Here is a 19,761-nt window from a genome sequence, read left to right on the forward strand (position 1 = left end):
CATAGTCACACTCAGCAATAATATACAGGAGGCAAAGGAAGCACTGGAATGCTTGCATGAAATAGCTGCCAAAACAGGACTACAGATATCTTATGAGAAGACCCAATACATGGAATGACAGAACAACAATGTGAACACCATGCATACTGTATATGGATCCATAAAAAGAGTCAAAAATTTAAATATTTAGAGGAATGCATTCAAATAGGAGGATCAAACAAGGCGCCTAACATACAATGAACGGAAAAACTCCAGAAAGCATACAAACTCACATAGTCGCATTATAATAAGAAAAACATATCAAGACAGGCCAAATTTAGACACAACAACACAGGCGTATTACTGGAAGCATTTTGTATGCATCAGAAATGACCACAATTGGAGCATCAGGCATCATAGAGACAGAAAAAGTAGAATGTAAAATTCTCAGAAAAATATTTGGACCAATACACAGAGATGGCATATGGATGAAACAACCTACCAAAGAGCTGTACCAGCACACTGACAGACTCACAGACATGATCAGAAAATGCAGACTAACATTCTATGGGCACATACAGAGAATGGACAACAAGAGACTTACAAAGAAAATCTTTGATGTAGTAAGCAGTTCAAGCAAGAAAACAAATTGTTATCATGAAATAGAGGAAGACTTAAGGCAGGTGGGGATCAACAGGCAAATGATAGGAGATAGAAAAGAATTCAGATACAAAATTTATAGTAAATGAGAAGAAGACAAGAACATTGTGGACAGAAGAAAGGAAACAGGAGCACAGCCAAAGGATGAAGAGATTTTGGGAAGAGAAGAGGAAGAAGGGAAAGAAGTGAAAATTGTGTCATCATGAGGTATTTGAGTTCAAACACTGTCCATAAGGGCAAAAATGATATGAATGAATGAAATAGGATGGTTAAGTACAGGTGATGTATACATAGAACTATTCTCTGATGATTTAATGTGTGTCCTGTTTACTGCAAGAAGATCAGCAGTTTAGTGCTACTTGTAAGGATTCTTTTTTAAATAAGAGAGAATATATGTATTCATATAAACATTGTATCATTCTGTTTAAGATGTAAATGAATTCAGATTCCAAAATTTGTTCTGGGTTTTCTGTATCTCTTGATATATTTTTCTTGAATGACTCATTTTCCATGTTTGCTCACTTTGATTTATTTCGAAGCAGCAGGAAAGTAGGCTTATGTACTTTTCTTAATATATTGATGTTATTAACAAAAGTGTTATTCCTAAATTTTGTACACATACTCCTGAGTTTTGTTTTTTGAAGGTTGGCTGGTATGCATTTGTAATTATCACAAGGTTCCATGAGCCCAGCATTGCTTCTATTTGTGTAAGGCCTCTCATGTCATTTTTTCCCATGCAGTCATTGCTCCTGTCATTTTCCATCCAGGCTTCCTCTGTCAGTATACTTGCCAGACTTAAAACCTACTCTGATTTCAATATATTAATTGTGTATTTTGGGGTATTTTGCTGCATTAATATCTTTTTTCTTTCACAGGACTCATTCTTCATCTGCCATTTCAAAAATTACTTTCAAGAATAATTTTAAAACTGAAGCGAATGGGATCAACAGATCCGAGAACTGTTGTAACCATCAATTGAAAATACAAACTTTGTTGGAAAAATGTGAACCAGAATGTGATCAGAAATGGCAATATTTTGATTCACCTACCCAAAATGAAGATCGGTGTGCAATCATAAATGTAGATCTGTATTCTTGTAATCAGTGCAGCAAAGTCTTTCATAGTCAAATGCGTCTGAAAGAGCATTCTATAGTACACTCCAGAGAAAAGTCTTATTCTTGCGACATCTGTCAAAGATCATTTGCAAGCAAAATGTGTCTTACACAGCATGCGCAAGTTCATTCATGGGAGAGGCCTTATTCTTGTAATATATGTCTCAAGTCATTTAAAAGACGTGGTTACTTGAAGGTACATATATTAAGGCATGCTAGGCTGAAACGACACCTTTGTTCGATCTGTGGCAGAGCATTTACCAAGAGGCATGCACTTCAGCGACATCTAGCTATTCATAATGCTGACAGGCCGCATTTATGTTCAAAGTGTTCCAGAAGGTTTAAATTTAAAAGCTCCCTAGACAGACATCTCCTTTTACACACTGCGGGAAACTATTCGTGTTCAGAGTGCTCTAGGAAGTTTATTGACGAGCTTTCATTCAGTAGACATCTCCGTACACACAGCGGTGTACGGCCTAGCCATGTTAAAGCGAGGTATTCCCTGAGATCCTCTAAGATATGAAGGATTTTTTGGGCTATTAAAAAGGCACATTGACTTAACAAAATGATTTTATCACTAAAAGTTTAGTAGTTGCATACTTATTTTTCCACAAAATCGCCAATACAGTTTAGGCATGTGTCGTATTGTGACACCAGGTTTTCGATGCCCTCTGCTAATAAGTCTACCGCCTGTGAGGTAATGTGCGTCTGGACAGCCTCTGGAAGTTCTTTGTTTGTCTGCCACAAATGGAAGTTTATGATCAGTGAACATTCTACAGCATTCCCAGACATTTAAGGTCTTTTCTGAACACAATTGTGGCTCTACTTTGTTCATATTGGGTCCCAACAGTTTTGACTGACGATCACTAAACTCAGTGAATGACATCAACCGTAATGTTTCTCACATGTTACCATAGTGATGGGAAAGAGTTTTTAAAGTCTATCATTACTGGCGATGAAACTTGAGTCCTGTATGACACTCCAGAAACCGAGAGCAGTTTAAGCAGTAGATGCATCCTCCTCCTCCTCCAAACACTGAGCAACGGGAATTCATTAGCCACTGCTTTATTTTGGACCATAAAGGTGTCTTGTTGGTGGACTTTATGGAGCAGGAGGCTGTCCAGACAAACATAACCTCACTGGTGGCAGACTTCTCTGCAGGGGGCATTGGAAAGCTGGTGTCACCATATGACAAATCCGTGAATTGTTTTGGCAATCATGTTGAGAAGTATGAAACCACTGAATGTTTGGTTATAAAATAATTTTGTTATGTCAATGCTCATCGGATGTTGAAAGAGAAACAGCCGTTGGAAATAACATTGGATGTGGTCAAAACTTCAAACTTTGGCTATAGGCGGCATGGAGCAGAACTCGCCAACCCACTGCAAGTAAATTCCAGGAGTGACCCCTGGCCTAGCAGGGGCAATGACTAGGTTGCCAATGTCCAGCTTTGAGAACACACTATGTTATTTTTATGCACAGTGACAAATTGTTTGCAAGCAGTACAACATTGCTACCAATGGGAAAGTAAAGGATTTTTTTTACTTGTGGTACGGGATCCAAGGCGGATCCTGCATCATTCTTTAACCACTCAATCCATACTTAATCCAGGTTCTAATTAATTTTGTTTGCAATAGTTGCAAAGTTTCTTGAAGGTATTGGACAGAACTTTAGGTATAGGATAGGTCACAAGAAATAACCAAAATGCTGTGTAACATTCTGAACACAATGATTTTGTGTTATGCACCTGTATTCTATATGTTTACCACCATTTCATACATGTTCCACATGGCTTATCATCCTAGTGACCATGGCATCACACTGCTCTCTGGTTATACTGTGCAAAACTCTTGCGATTGTTTCAAGAAGTTATGTAGATATTAAGAAATTGATATGAAGCACTATTCTTATGGTATGCTGACAAAAATCATATAACAACAGTTCAAGACTTCATAATGAATGCGAAAAATTGGAATTTCTAGAAATCAGCCAATCTCGAAATAGCTGTTGGGAGTAGTTACCCATACACATGATCAGTATTGGAATTCACCCCATCTTTTGTGTTGTTTGTCCTTATGAAGATTGTACAGTGCACAAAATTGTTTCCAATCCCCCTGAAAATGTTTAATAATATGAACCCTGTACACTTCTGATGTGGAGTTCATTCTTTTTCATGTGGATCCTCAATGGAGTGTGCAACAGTGAGATGGCGAGAAGACACAGTGGCCCACACTGTTACTTTCTCTGAAATGGTCTCCATAATATTCATCCAGTTTCTGTGAACCAACAAAATGAGCATATTGCTCATTGACATGGTGACAAAGTAGGACATCTCATTCCTCAGACCAGGACCAATTTTGAAGGTATTCAGGATCTTGATGCACAATGAACATAAGATATGCATATGAACTTGTGTTCTGATGCCTGGCTTTAGTGGCATATGGAATACCTGAATTTGATATGAGTACGCCCCTATATTTCCAATCTTCTGTTGATTACTACTGCATGCTGTACCAAGTTCTCTTGATATCTGACACACACTTTGTATGTGAGGATGTAAGCGGTGCTTGTCACCTATCATCATTTTTCCCTTGTGGTTCTCTGCAGAGATGCCAACTATTACGATTCAATCGTAATAATTACGAATTACCCATCGTAAGTACGCCTTTATGAATCACACACCAAAAATTACGATTTTTTGTTGTTTTTTTAAATCTAACTATGTATGAAGTGTTCAAAAGGATACACAAGGAATGCCATTACAGTTTGACTTCTCAGAATATATTTTCGGATTTCTCAGTAATCATTTATACTCCTTGTCCCTCGTTTAAGAATATTTCGAGTTTTCACGCACTGAACGCAGTGTGTGCTTCCAGTACCAGTAAAATAGGCACCTGAGAAGTGGTATACCTTGCGGAGATGTTGTCTTTGTTTCTCACATGATCAGACTTCCATGCAAGTTTGCGCGTTCTTTTGTCTTTATTTTGGCGGCAAAGTGGTGACGAACTCCTTTTCATAGTGAATACTGTGTGCATGACTGTTGAAGAAGTATTTATTGCGGTTTTGGTTTCCAAATTAACATGTATTGCTCTTCTAGGATATATGCTATTCGTGTGTAATGAAATGCAAAAGGTTTGAAATAATGAAGTGATTTCTTGTGCAGGAAAATAGGTGTGATGATACCGTAACTAGTGACGCTGGTAATAAACCAAAGTAGTTTAAAAATTTAGCGAGGAATACTCAAATGAATGGCCCTGTTTTTCTGCGTTCCTAAAAATCTCATTCACACGTGTTTTGTAGTATGTGTATCTGCGATTTTTCAGGTGCGCCATATGATAAGAAAGAACAAGACTGAATTCCTTGCTAATATGAACTTTGAACTGTTAAGTGCTCTGTTAGTGCAGAGGATGCTCATGATATCAAAAGAAAAAGCATGTCACCAGTGTATGTTTACGAAACAGGAATACAAGCTGCTAAGGGAGCAACTACAGTACTCAGCAAAAGAAACGATCCTTCAACCTCCACTCAGATATGTACTGCAGATCACCTGTTACTTTAGCAGGTAAGAATCATACACTCTTTATATACCAATCTTTGGATATGTTAGATCTGGTTGAACTGAATGTTGTTCATTGATTCTTAAATGATATGTAAGTTAATAAGATCTTGGAAAAAAATAGTTCTATGGTCGCTACAACTCCCTCCCCCCGCCGTGTCCTAACGGCTGCATTATGAATTGCCTTTCTTGAAAGTTGACATCTCAGTCTCTGCCTTCCAGACTTCCCTTTGTTTTGAGTTTTCTGCTGAATTTGTCCTGTACATGTCCACTCATTGGCGAATTGGTGTTTTCCCTGGTAGTTGTTTTTGAAAATTTTCTCTATCACAATTTTCAAGGATCGTCTAGCATTCTTCCAACACCCTGGCAGAGAAAGGAGCATTCAGTAGATGAGTTATGCTTTACAGTACTATGGCATAGTATGACATAGTTAACGTGGTTGCTTATTAATCTGTCACAAAAGGAAATGTTTTTAATGTTTCATGAAATATGATTTTTAGTTCCCCTTTTTTTGCTATGGCAAAACCAGTGTTTCAAAGCAGGAAAAATTTATTGTTGAATAAGCACATAGGAATTGAAATGAGGAAGAAATTTGTTAAAACCTTTGTTTGAAGTGTGCTAACTTACAGTTGTGAGATGTGGACTTTGGAAAAACAAGCACAATCACTACTAGAAGCTGCAGAAATGTGGTTCTGGAGAAGACTGGCAGAGACGAGTTGGACAGAAAAGAAGACTAATATCAAAATCTTGAATGACGTTAATGAGAAACGGACCTTAATTTATGCAATAGAGCAGAGAAAAGCTCAATTTCTTGGACATGTCCTGTGACATGACACCTTTCTCCAGAATTTCTTTGATGGCAAGGTCCCAGGGAAGAAGTCAAGAGTAAGACCACGTCTCTCATACCTTAGGAACATAATCACTCAGCTGGGTTTTGCTTCCTATGTCACGATGAAAAGGACTTCTGAAGACTGTGAGATGTGGCTGCAGCAACAAGCCTTAGCCTTTAGATAATGGATGGATGAACTGTGTGTGTTAGCTTCATGTTAATTAAGTAATGAATTTCCATATTTTTTCAACATTTGTTTGAAATAACATATTTTGTACCATTAATGATTGAAAGTACTTCTTCTTCTTTTTCTTCACCATCTTATCCCGCTTCAAGCAATGTTGATGTTTCTGGCAAGTCTTTTCCACTTTATCCTATCCAACTCATCACCTTTCCCTAATTTCTTCTCCTTCAGATCTTCTGGTACATTGTCTGTCCACCTCCTTCTTGGTCTCCTCCTATTTCTAGTCCCATCCACATATCCACTCCTCTCCTCCCTAGATAGCTTTCATCTCTTCACATAATGTGTCCATACCATAGCAGTCTTCTCTCCTGTATTTTCTAAGATACTTCTGTCACTTTAACTATTCCTCTGATTTTCTCATTTTTGATGTGGTCCATTCTAGTGACACCACTCATCCATCTTAGCATCCTCATCTTGCAACATCTAATTTATTGCATTATGTCTTTGTTGTTGCCCAAGTCTCTGCACCATACAATATGACTGGCCTTACTGCTGTCTTGTAGGCTTTTCCTTCAACCCTTGTGCCTAGTCTTTTGTCACACAGGATGCCAGACATTATTTTCCAATTCATCCAGGCATACTGCACTCTGTGGTTAATCTGCGTGTTTAGGTTGCCATCCTTAGACATAAAAGATCCTAAATATTTGAAACCATCCACTGTTTTTAATCATGTACCATCCATCTCTAACAATTCATTCCCCTCACCTCCAAGGCACAGGTATCCGGTTTTCTTTCTATTAATTTTTAAGGCTCTGTCTTTCAAGGATTTTCTCAAGCCTTTCAGCCCCTCTTCCAATTCTATCCTACTGGTGCTACAAAAAACAATATCATCAACAAACATCATGCACCACAGTGCTTTACTTCATACACCATCAGGTAAGACATCCATCACAAGGTTAAATATGTATGGACTCGGTGAGGACCCCTCATGCAACCCAACTTGAACTGGTATCCATCCAGTCAACCCTATACTGCTTCTTTCATTCTAGCTCCTTCGTACATATCCTGGATAAATCTTACAAACTTTTTCAGTACTGCCCTGGTCCTAAAACATCTCGACTTCCTGATGTGGGACTCTATCATTGGCCTTCTCTAAGTCTATAAAGTCTATAAAGACCATGTGTAACCTTTTACTTTTCGCCTTGTGCCTCCCTATGATTTGTCGGAGAGCAAAAATTGCGTCAGTGGTACTTCTCCCAGGCATGAAACCAAACTGCTCATCCCCGATTACAGTTCCTTCTTGAAGTCTTTTCTCAACAATCTTCTCCCAGATTTTCATCATATGAGACATTAGTTTTATCCCCCTGTAGTTAGAACAGTCCTGGAGATCTCCATTCTCTTTGTAAATAGGTACTATTGTTGTATGTCATATTTAGCAATAAAAAGCAATAAAAGTGGTTGATGTTCTGATCTGTATGGCATTTAAAATTATTAGGTATCCTTGTGGATCCTTACAGCCAGCCTAAAGAAATTAACCAGTGAAGGTTGAAATTCCTGGCTTGTCCAGGAATCGTGTATTCTTGATAGCAAGGACCTTATACTAGAACAAGATAGGAGAGTACTATGTTAAGTGGACACTGATGGTGCTGTCATCTAGCAGATGTGGAGTGATGTCAGTTTCTGAAGGTTTTCTATGATAATTTATGGATGTTAATAACAAAATGTTTCAGTGTAAGGGGATCTGATGGCATTGCAGTTATATTTTAGCAGGTTCTGGGCCTCTCTTTCATCCAGAGGCCACAGGTTCTATTCCCAACCAGGTAAGGGATTTCTACCTGGAACTGAGGGTTAGTTTGAAATCCACTCAACCTACACAATTACAATTGAGTTATATGATCGTGTGTTAACAACCCCGGTATAAAAAAAGCCAAGAATAACAGTCAAGAGGATTTGTCACCTTGTAATCTTCAAGCCTTCAAACCAAGCAGTGGTCACTTGGCAGGCCAAGACCTATGAAGACTCTAGGATCATGGGGCTTGATTTTTTTTTTTATTCACTGTAATTTCAGATGATAATCACAAAAGAATGTGATGGGAATAAATATTCATTTCTGCAGTGGCAAAACCAATATATTATGTGCTTTTTCCTGGACTTGTGCTCTTTCATAGAATAGGGAGTAGTTCGCCGAACGGTCGGTTTAAGTGGCCTTTGATTCAGAGGTTCCATTCCAGGCTGATTTGGAATTTTAACTGGTTGATTTCTCTAGCTCAGGGGCTAGGAATTTGTGTTCATCTTAACACATATTTTTCTCTTTACATGTATCATGTAAAATAAAAGTTAAAGGTTTACACCTAATCAATACTATTTATCGTAACCTTTAAAAAGTTACGTATATTTGATGAAACTAGTTTTGGTCTTGCTAAAGACCATTATCAGTCTATTCTATTTCTTTGCTTTTGCTCTTTCGACTTTTTCAATGATCCATATTGGAAACAAATGAACATCTCAACACTTTGCCATCAACATTATTCCGTTCATAGGTACTTGTTTCAGCTGAATGAATTCAAGAAGATTCTTCAATTGTTAGTATTATAAGTATTTCACCTGGTCTTCTGTGAAGTGCATTCTTCAAATTGTAAGAAAACTGAGAACTTACACAAGACATGTGATCATGATGAGTGTTGAACATCCAAATCTTTACTTATCTTGCACTTGCTTGCTTCATGCATCTGTAATTAATGTCTTGCTTTAACTTTATTGATTTTGACTAATGATATGAAATTTATTACGTATGAATATAATATATCATATGACAAACCTCCATAGAGATGCACAGTAATGAATATAAATACAGGCTGAATGAGCAAAGAGAGGAAGTAAATAAACAAACAAACAAAAAACCCCATTATGCAACAGCCCTGATGTGCCTACCAAGTAGTCACTGCTCTGCTCGAAGGCCTGCATTTTACGAGGTGATACATGGTTTGCCTGGTGCCATTTCTTGATGGATACAGTACTTTTGTATCCATCTCCTGGCACAGGCCAGAGTAAAGTGTAGCTTCCACCGAAGTCCCAGTCTCATCCATGGCTGTGACAATATGGAAGCTGCTGGGGCATGGGTGGTGCTGAGTAATGACATTCAGAGCACGACTAATGCATCTAAGTGTTATGAAAAGTGTTGCTCATAGGGTCAGTCGTGCTGCAATAGCACTTTCTGACCCAGTGAGGAAAGCAATGGCAAACTACCTCACTCCTCGTCTTGCCTAGTACGCCTCATTTTGGTGCTGCCATTGGTTTTTGCGGTTTCGTTATAACCGCATAACCTTTGGTGGTGCTATTTGAGGATCCAACCAGCCTCTGGGCTGATGACCTGACAGACAGACATGGTTGTTGTGCCGTATTCTCTCAGCTGTTATTCTTGGCGATCTAGACTGGGGCTGCCAACTCACCACCAGATAGCTCCTCAAATGAAATCACATAGGCTGAGTGGTACTCGAACCAACCTTGGGTCCAAGCAAAAATTCTTGACCTGGCTGGGAATAGGACTTGAGACTTTTGGATGAACGGCAAGCACAGTACTCCTAGACTATGGGGCCAGCAGAAGAAACACAGAAGTACATAAAATGTAATTAAATGCAGCCCAATTTCAGTCAGTCAGGAATAAGAAAATGTGCATATGTAAAGTATGCATATCCGTTCAAGTGTCTTGGAAAATGAAAATAAGATTTAATTGATTTTTGATCCATTGAATGTCCATACATTGCACATACAAGGCTAACCGTGCTGAGGTAATTTCATATTAAACTGAAGCTTGAAAAATATTCTGATAAGAGTGACTTTAATTATAGTTACAACCTGTAGCAAACTGCAGTCTGTCTGATACTGGCAGTCCACTGCTGCTGTGGATGCTGAATGCAGTTTTCACATGTGTTTGTCAAAGCAGTCCTGTCTTGTTCTGTAGGAAGGTCTTTGTTTAAAGTTGGAATGCTATTTCCTTGCTGTGCAATGGGATGGAATGAAAACAGGTAACATTGTTTGAGTTATCAAATCCCTAATAGTGCTATAAAGTGGCGTTCAAACAGATGTTGAATCTTTTCCTGCCATGAAATTATATCAAAATGGTCCTCAGCAGCAAAATCGATCTTAGGAACGTAAAACTTTCTGATGCTAATTTTACACTCAGCTCTAGCTTTCAAAATTCTGTGGAAACCTCAATTATTGCCTCTCATCAGATATGAAACTCAAGATGATATTTTCAATATGAGCAAAATAAGCACTTCTTTGAATTATCATTATTATTATTTAGCGCATGACATTAAAAATAAAAACCCACAATCACAAATTAAATATACAGTACACTATGTAGGTTACAATTTCACCATCAAGCTCTGCAAATAGTCTATACAGAAGGACTTGGGTCAAGAAAGTCTTCTGGGCTACCCTGATAAGCACTCAGGGGGCACTGTTCCACTATATGATGAACTGTTTGCTTAGGGGCGCCGCAGCTACATTCCGGGTAGGGAAGTTTGCCCCATTTATAGAGGAAGTCAGCGCACTTTCCATGGCCTGTCCTGATACGATTGAGGGTTGTCCAGGTTTTGTGAGGTAGGTCAAATCCTTTTGGTATACTTGTTATACAGGGAAAGTTCTGATACTCAGCTGGAGCCATAGAAGTCCATTCTTGAAACCAATCCTGCTGCAGGCTGGATTTGTCAACCAGGATTTTGGCAGTCCTTATTGGTGGATGTCTGGACCGAAGTCTGTTGTTCAAGGCGTAGGGTATATCTCCATGAATTGGCAGATTGGAATTCCTCGACAGCTTCTGGTACTCGTGCAACAAGGCACGTAGGTGAGGTGGAGGAATATGGCTCAGAACTGGTAGCCAAGAAGTGAGGGTAGATTTTATGGTTCCTGAAATAATGCGCAAAGTATGATTTAGCTGTGTATCAACCAGTTTTGTGTAACAGCTATTCAGCCAGACTGGAGAGCAATATTCTGCAGTTGAGAAGACAAGGGCAAGGGCTGAAGTTCGTAAGGTTGCAGCAGAAGAACCCCAGGTGGTGCCACACAGTTTGTGGATGATATTGTTCTGTGACTGGAGTTTAGCTTTTGTCATCTTCAGATGTTCCTTGAAGGACAGTGTTCTGTCAAGGGTTACTCCGAGGTATTTTAGAAGGACAGTGTTCTGTCAAGGGTTACTCCGAGGTATTTTGGGTGTTTGTTGTGAGGAAGTCTCTCGTTCTGGAATTTGACATTAAGTTCACAGTGGGCCAGTTTGTTGTTGAAATGGAAACATGAGACTTCAGTTTTACTCAAACTTGGCCTAAGTCTCCACTTACGAAAGTACTGATCTAAAGTGGCGAGATCAGCTGTCAGCGTATCTTCGGTGTTCTCCATAGATTTGCCCTGCGTTGCAAATGCCCAGTCATCCGCATAACCAAATGCTTTAGAGGCTGTTTTCGGTAAGTCTGATATAAGTTAAACAGCAGAGGTGCTAGTACTGATCCTTGAGGAAGACTGTTATTACGGATCCTTTCCTTGTCTTGTTTCCCCAAATTACACGAAATCTCCTGTCTATAAGCATGTTTTCGATGAGCTTGGCAATTTTCTTGCAAGGTATTACTCGAAGCAGTTTGTAGATGAGTCCTTGTCTCCATACTGTATCGTATGCTGCAGTAAGGTCCATGAACACAACTGAGGTTTTTAGTTGATTTTGAAAACCAGCTTCAATATGTGTAGTCAGAGAGAGAACCTGGTCTGTGCAACTTCGATTTGGGCGAAAGCCCGCTTGTTCAATGGGTAGATTGTCAAGAACTACTGAGCCAATTCTATTGTAAAGAAGTCTCTCCAGTAATTTGTAAACCACACTGAGAAGTGCAATTGGGCGGTAGCTTTGAGGATTTTTACAAGATGTACCTGGTTTGAGAATGGCGATGATCTTTGTCTGTTTCAGAAGTCGAGGGATGGACCCTGTTTCTAAGATATTGGAGTAGAACTTGGCTAACCAGATCATTGCATATTTCCCAACATGCTCTAAAAATTCTGAGTGAATGCCATCGAAACCAGGGGCTCTTCCTGATTTCACATCTTTTAAAGCCATAGCAACTTCCTCTCGAGAGAATGGACAAAAAAATCTGCTGCCCTCAAGACTGTCTGTTTTCAAGGCTCTGATTTCCCTTCTGATTGCAGTGGTATGGTCGCGATCTTTAGGAGCATTTGAACTTGATACGATATGAGATGCAACTTTGTTGGGGTTTATAGGAATAATGTCTCGAGCTACTCGGCTCCCATCTCCTAATTTCCTTAACAAGGACCATGCCTTCCTGCTTGAATGTTTGAAGTCGAGGTTTTCAACTGTTTCTGTCCATTTCTGTCGGCGAGCAGTGTCCATGCTGTGTAATAGATGTTCAGCTGTGTTCTTGTCTTCAGTTGGTTGGAATTCTTGATACAGTTCTTCGCTAGCTTCGCTCCATCCAGGAATATATTCCTTTCAGTAACCCCTAGGTATAAACTTCTTTGCTGTGCTTATTACAGCACCTGTGAATCTCTCATAGTTGTCACTTGTTGGGGGAATCCATCCCAATACCTTATCAAGCTGTTCAGTAAAAGCAGGCCAGTTTACCTTTCGGAAGTTCCAGCATGGATGAGGAGTAGTTGAAATAATAGGGACTTTTATTCCGATCTCTATTACAACTGGCCGGTGCTGGCTATGAGGAAAGCTGGAGAGAACTTTCCACGTAACTGGTAGAGGGGTGCAGTTGTTAGCAGACACAAAACACAAGTCAGGATTAGACTCTAGACCTATGTTTCACGAAGGCTTAGCGAAAGTGTAATACTGTTCACTAGAGCCTACACTAAGCGCTGGCAGAATTTACTCACAATTTTTAAAACTTACATATCAGTTGTAGTCCGCTTCTGTGGTGTAGTAGTTACCATGATTAGCCGCCACCCACGGAGGCCCGGGTTTGAATCCCGGCTCTGTCACAGAATTTGAAAAGTGACACGAGGGCTGGAACTAGGTCCACTCAGCCTTGAGAGGTCAACTGAGTAGAGGTGGGTTCGATTCCCACCTCAGCCATCCTTGAAGTGGTTTTCCATGGTTTCCCACTTCTCCAGGAAAATGGTGGGATGGTATATAACTTAAGGATGCGGCCACTTCCTTCCCTCTTCTTTGCCTGTCTCTTCTAATCTTCCCATGCCTTCAGAAGGTCCCTGTTCAGCATAGGTGAGGCTGTCTGGGCAAGGTACAAGTCCTCCTCCCCAGTTGTATCCCGTCCCAAAGTCTCACGCTCCAGGACACTGCCCTTGAGATGGTAGAGGTGGGATCCTTTGCTGAGTCCGAGGGAAAAAATACCCTGGAGGGTAAACAGATGAAGAATGAATGAATGAATGAAAGAAAATATTTCAGTTGCAAATCCATATTTTCACAGGAAATGAATCAGAGTTCAAAATACCGATTTTTAATTTTCATTCACTCTCTGACAAGTGACCACCGGCATTCTAACTCCTTGTTCAGTAATTAAATGATTACTTACATTTTAGCAATATAAATTATTGAAAGTTCACGACTAATACAGCATTGCAACAAAACAACAGACCACTAGAGTCTAAGGTGAGTTTAAAGAAAGGGTGTAAATTTTTGCCAACATTGTTTATTTTATTTATTAATGATATCCTGGATGGACATGGGAGAAACAATTGGGCCGTGCCGGTGATTAATGGGTTGGAGAAACCGGGATTGATTTTTACTGATGATGTGACATTGACAAGAGGGATGCAAAGGAGCTTAAGTGCAGTGTCGGATTTTGCAAAGAAATGGGCCTTGAAAATTAACAGGAATCAATCGAAAGTGCTAGAAGTCCAGGTACACAAAGGAAGGAAGGAAGGAGGATGGGAAGTGGGTCGTGCAGGGAGAAGGTTTGGAACAAGTAAGTAAGATGGAATATTTAGGAATCATTATGATCAGAAAAGAAACTTGGGACGATCAAATAAGATGAGCAAGAAGCAAAGGTATGGTCGCCCTAGCCTCAGTCAAAAACTTCCTGGCTAAATTTCTGGGTATCAGTTATAAAACTTTGAGGTTAGTTTTAAGATTGGTGGCTGTAGTATGGTGGTTGGATGAGAAAAGAGTGGAATTAAGACAAATCATTAGTAATTTCGGTGAGTCAGTGATGCGGCTCCGGTAGTGCACAGCTAATGTAGGGGTGGAATTACTATGTAGGGGAGATTTGGAATTTGAGTGTGTGAAAAGAATAGTTAAATATTGGATGATTTTGAAGAGACAAGAAGGCAGGAGTACGCTACAAGCCGTGTACGAACAGCAACTAAAGAGTATGTATAATGGATGCTGGCTAGTTAAAATTAAAAGATATTTGGAGATGATAGGATTAGGGTACATGTGGGGGGAGGTCTGGACAAAAGACAGAAGCCAGACGGCTGAAGGTGCTTTCGAGGAGGATTACAGATATGCGTAGACAGAAATTATTAGAGGAAAGTAGACTAAAAGGTTTGCTTAATGTTTTTAATAAAGTAGAGGAAGTAATGGGGATAAATATTAGATACGTTGATAGGCTAAATAGGGGTGGGTTGGTTTGGTGGCTGATGGAACTACATAAAAATAAAGATTGGTTAAAAGGGAGAGACAAGACAGTTTGTATATTATGTGGGGCAGTGAACGACAATTTTAACTTTTTAGGTGGTTGTGAAAAAACAAGTAATATAAGAAATAGTTTATTGAGTGCCAAACATCAGAAACTGTTAGGAAAAGGGGATGAGCAGACTATTATAAGGTGGATTATCAAGCAGTGGGAAGACTGGGGAGAGATGAACAGGTATCTGTGCAGTAAAAAAGTCCTATGAGAGCAAGATGGAAGAGAGAGAGTCAAAGGGTGGATATGGTAGGTGTAAAGGATGTGAATGCATTGTAGTTTGTTTTGGTATGATGAAATGATTGGTGATAAGTGTAATGGAGGCACGTGCAGTGAATTGAAAGATGATGAAGTGTAGCCTTGAGGGGATATGGGGGTATGTGTTTGGAACGGTGAGTGTTTATGGGAAGTTTGTTTAATAGTTTGGTGATATTCAGTGGATGGAGTTTGTATGGTAAATTTAATGGTGAGTGGAGTACTGGTGATGGGTACATAGTTGAGTTGGTGAGTTAGTGGAGTTGGGTAAATGATGTGGTAGTTTGCAACTTTAGATGCCTTATTGTTTGTGATATGGCAGGTTGGTATGTAATTGCTGACTATCTGTGTTCTCTAATTCAGCGGGAGTAGTTCAGTGAACAAGGAATGTGACTCAAGTAGCTGAGTGCACAAGGACACATGATGAGTGTGCTGAAATGCAAAGTCTGTGGCTCTTGCAGCAACAATGGCGTGTATCTGATATATCTAGAATGTAAGGAAGGAGAAGGGCTAGATTAGTCTTATTTAAGGTAGTTAATTGGTATTTAGTTAAGGTATTCAATTAGTATGTAGATTTTTAGTTTATTATTATTATTATTATTATTATTATTATTATTATTATTATTATTATTATTATTATTATTATTATACTTTTATACTTGGACAGGTGCAGTTTTCTCACGATTTATGTACAGTAAGAGATAGTAAGGAGTAGTAGGTAAGGGAGAGCAGGACATACCTGTAAGAGGATGGGGTAGGACGGGCCTACCCCATATAAGTAAAAGAGAGATATATGCTGAACGAGGAGGAGAGAGGTTTCAGCCTCACAAGGTCGGCCGCAAATGGAATGGTGAGAAAGCTGTGCTGTCATCTGGTAAGGGTTGTTCCCACAGATAGAGCCGGTCGTGTCATCAATGGGAGGGTGGGCTTTTTCTAACCAGGGATGATGACATGGCCGGACAGCAGTAGTAGTAGGTTGGTAGTTTATTTTAAATTTTTTTGTTATTTTAAAAAAATTTATTTTAATATCCAGCAGGATCGGTGGACGTGGTATGTAGGGACTGAGGATAACTGCTGTGGTGATCCTCCGTAGGGGAAGGGCTATCTGATGGACCTCATGGCATGCCCAAGGAGTCTCATGTTTTTCCTTTTTCCTTTTCTTGTAAGTTGTTTTTATTGTGAACATGTATTTGGGCTGAACGCCTGTTATTTTCAATAATAAATACAAATACAACAAAACTACTTTCCACAATACATAAATTAATAGGCCTATAAATGTTACAATGAAATGCGATCGTCGTTCAGTCACAAAAAAAAGATAAAAGGAACAAACGAACTTACCCTCTTACAGCAAGCTTGGCAGAAGACTACCCTTCCATCCGGAGGGAAATTGGGATCCCCTGTGATCCACCGCTTCAGCCAGTAGGACTTTGACAATTTTTCTTTGCAATTACAATTTTTTTGTGTCACGCCGACACAGATAGGTCTTATGGTGACGATGGGATGGGGAAGGCCTAGGAGTGGGAAGGAAGCGACCGTGGCCTTAATTAAGGTACAGCTCCAGCATTTGCCTGGTTTAAAAATGTAAAACCATGGAAAACCACCTTCAGGGCTGCCCACAGTGGGGCTCGAACCCACTATCTGCTGGATGCAAGCTCACAGCTGCACATCCCTAAGCGCACAGCCAACTCGCCCAGTGATTTTTCTTTGGGCATTGTTACAGGTACACACTTCTTCTTGACAATAAATCACAAAACATTCTGAAGATAAAGCATACGCTTACAACAGTTCACATCGAGAAGGAGGTATAAGGGATATGGCTTGTGAAACGTAGTTCGATGTTGATTGGTTCTCGCATATATCTTAGAAGGCTGGAGGAGTGTAAGGCTTCAAGGTCAAATTGTTCCTTGTTTCTCCTGACAGAAATTTCCCAAGAACTATTTCTGGTGACTTCCGAAAATTTCCTTTTTTGTTCATGGGGTAAACAGATCTTGAGAAATGAGAATATAATTCTGTCGAGTGCATCAGTTACAATATTATGCACTGGGGAAAATTGGCTTCTTTAAAATAGATTCAAAAGGCATCAAATAGGCAATTATACTCCAAATAGGCACAAACCCCTAAAATAAGCATTTATAGGCACAATAAAACCAACAAAATCTAGCTTAAAAGACCCTAAAATGGATTTGTATCTCAAAAGCCTACATTTATGAACACAGGAATAAAATAGGCAAATTCCCATCTCTACACATTGTGATATCGAAGAGTGCAGCCTTTTAAGAAGGAACTTCAAGATCGTAAGGGTTTTCAAGAAAAGCCAAAGCTGAAAACAGGGAAGGTGTGGACTGAAGCAAGAAAGGAACAATACCAGCAATGATTGCGGGAGTACTGGGCTATGGTCAAATCTAATAGAATGACTGGGCAAATGTTAATGCCCAGGGATGGAGACAGTTGAAATGGCGTACTTCTTAGTTGGCCGAAACAACATTAATAACAACAACAACAACAACAATCACCCTCAGCAAGCATCGTTGTTTGTTTGATCGATGTGATTCCTATCGCGCAATTGCCTTGGCAGTCCCAGTACCTTCAAGATACTTGGTTAACTTCACGCAACTATTGTGATATCATTGGAATGTACTCTGTTCTACTAACTACATAACTCGCGTGATGCTATTTATGTAATTTTTTTATTCTGGTGTGACTTTCTTTATTGTTGTATGAAAACCGGCTAGAACTGGAACATCATATATGCGTATTGGCAGTAGAGGATTCTGATGATGATGCTGATTACATACAAAGTAACCACAGCTCAAGTTCAGATTTACAGGTGATCTTCAAATTAAATATTTTAGCTTTCGATTGAGATGGATGGGGAAAGAACAGATGCACACATTTCATCTTGGTGTTATCCAAACCAACCCAACCCCATGGTAAAACAGCCCTGAAGAGCCCTATCATACCAAGTGACAGCTGCTCAGTCTGAAGGCCTGCAGATAATGAGGTGTCATGTGGTCAGCATGTCCATTTTTCTCAGCTGTTATTCTTGGCTTTCTAGACTGGGCCTGCTATCTCATCTTCAGATAGCTTCTCAACTGTAGTTATGTAGGCTGAGTAGTGGACCTCGAGCCAGCCCTCAAATCCAGATAAAAATCCCTGACCTGGCTGGGAACTGAAGCTAGGGCCTTTGGATAAAAGGCAGGCACACTACCACTACACTGCAGGACCGGCTTCTTGGTGTTATGGGTAGGATATATTTTAATTTTTCATGTGTTTGCATGAAAGACTGAAGTAGGTTTTGGCAATACCCAAAATGTAAGATAGGCTAGGTTCCATATTACTTTCTTTTTAATAAATCATTTCATAATTTCATTGTTGGGACCTTATTGATATTGCAATTACACAATTAGAAATATTTTGTATATCTTTAAGCAGTTCATTAGAGTATTTTTTAACATTTACATGAACATTAGTTCCATGCTATTTCAAAAAACTTATTAATAATTGCCTTATGGAGTTATTTCCTAGTGAAAAGTGAAAGTGAACTCGTGTCCTCATCCCGAGGTGGTGCAGCTCTCTTCAGGCACACCCCTATTGGAGGTGAGCTGCATGTACCATTTCAACCACATACCAGCCCTCCTGCCATTCTTAAATTTCTGGCAGTACCGGGAATCGAACCCGGACCCCCGAGGACGGCAGCTAATAACACTAACCGTTATGCTACGGAGTGAAATTAGGACAAATGATTAGAATTAGTAATAGTTAAACCCAACATTTTTGATCTAATGACATTTTTCAGAAATGTAAAAACTTATTCAGCCTTACTCATGTAAGTCCCTCACAACACCGGTTATGTTCCACAAGTGTCATGACGCTTGATGAGGAATAATAATAATAATAATAATAATAATAATAATAATAATAATAATAATAATAATAATAATAATAATAATAATAATAATAATCATCATCATCACTTTCCTCCAAGAGAAAAAGACAAAGGGGGCATGGTTCATTGAGGTACAGAAAGACCTTACTCATGTAACTCCCTCACAACACCGGTTATGTTCCACAAGTGTCATGACGCTTGATGAGGAATAATAATAATAATAATAATAATAATAATAATAATAATAATAATAATAATAATAATAATAATAATAATAGGCTGTACAATACAGTTCTTTGTATATACTGGTATTTATTTATTCATATGGTGTTATATCCGTTCTAATTAGAACAAAATCCGAGGTTTTTTGTAATTACTGTATGCCGGTATATTTTAAAAGAAAAAGTACAAAATATCTCATTAAGTATGACCGACTTTAAAATACGCACGCTTTAAAATGAAATGCATATTGTTATATTCCGAAGGTGCAATGTAGTGGTACATTGCTTGGAAAAATTAAGAACGTGTTTCTTCGTTATGAAATGCATTTGAGACTCTTTCGTTTCTCATTACGGAAGTAGGCCCAGTTATTCGTTCATTTTTCCCAATGCAATTTACTGCAGTACCGCCCCTATCGCAGAGGGCTTGT

At 39.2% G+C, this 19,761-nt stretch overlaps 1 protein-coding gene across 1 annotated transcript in view; it reads left to right on the top strand.

Annotated features, from left to right (window-relative positions):
- The window catches only part of LOC136882352 (THAP domain-containing protein 1), a 48,251-nt gene extending 43,779 nt beyond the window's left edge, over positions 1 to 4,472 (top strand). The window contains exon 6 of the transcript XR_010861149.2: positions 1,515 to 4,472. The gene's annotated coding sequence lies outside the window, so the exon portion shown is untranslated. The remainder of the gene's footprint in view (positions 1 to 1,514) is intronic.
- Positions 4,473 to 19,761: the final 15,289 nt, after the last annotated feature.

Source organism: Anabrus simplex, chromosome 10 (assembly GCF_040414725.1).
Source record: "Anabrus simplex isolate iqAnaSimp1 chromosome 10, ASM4041472v1, whole genome shotgun sequence".
Classification (NCBI taxonomy): Eukaryota; Metazoa; Arthropoda; class Insecta; order Orthoptera; family Tettigoniidae; genus Anabrus; species Anabrus simplex.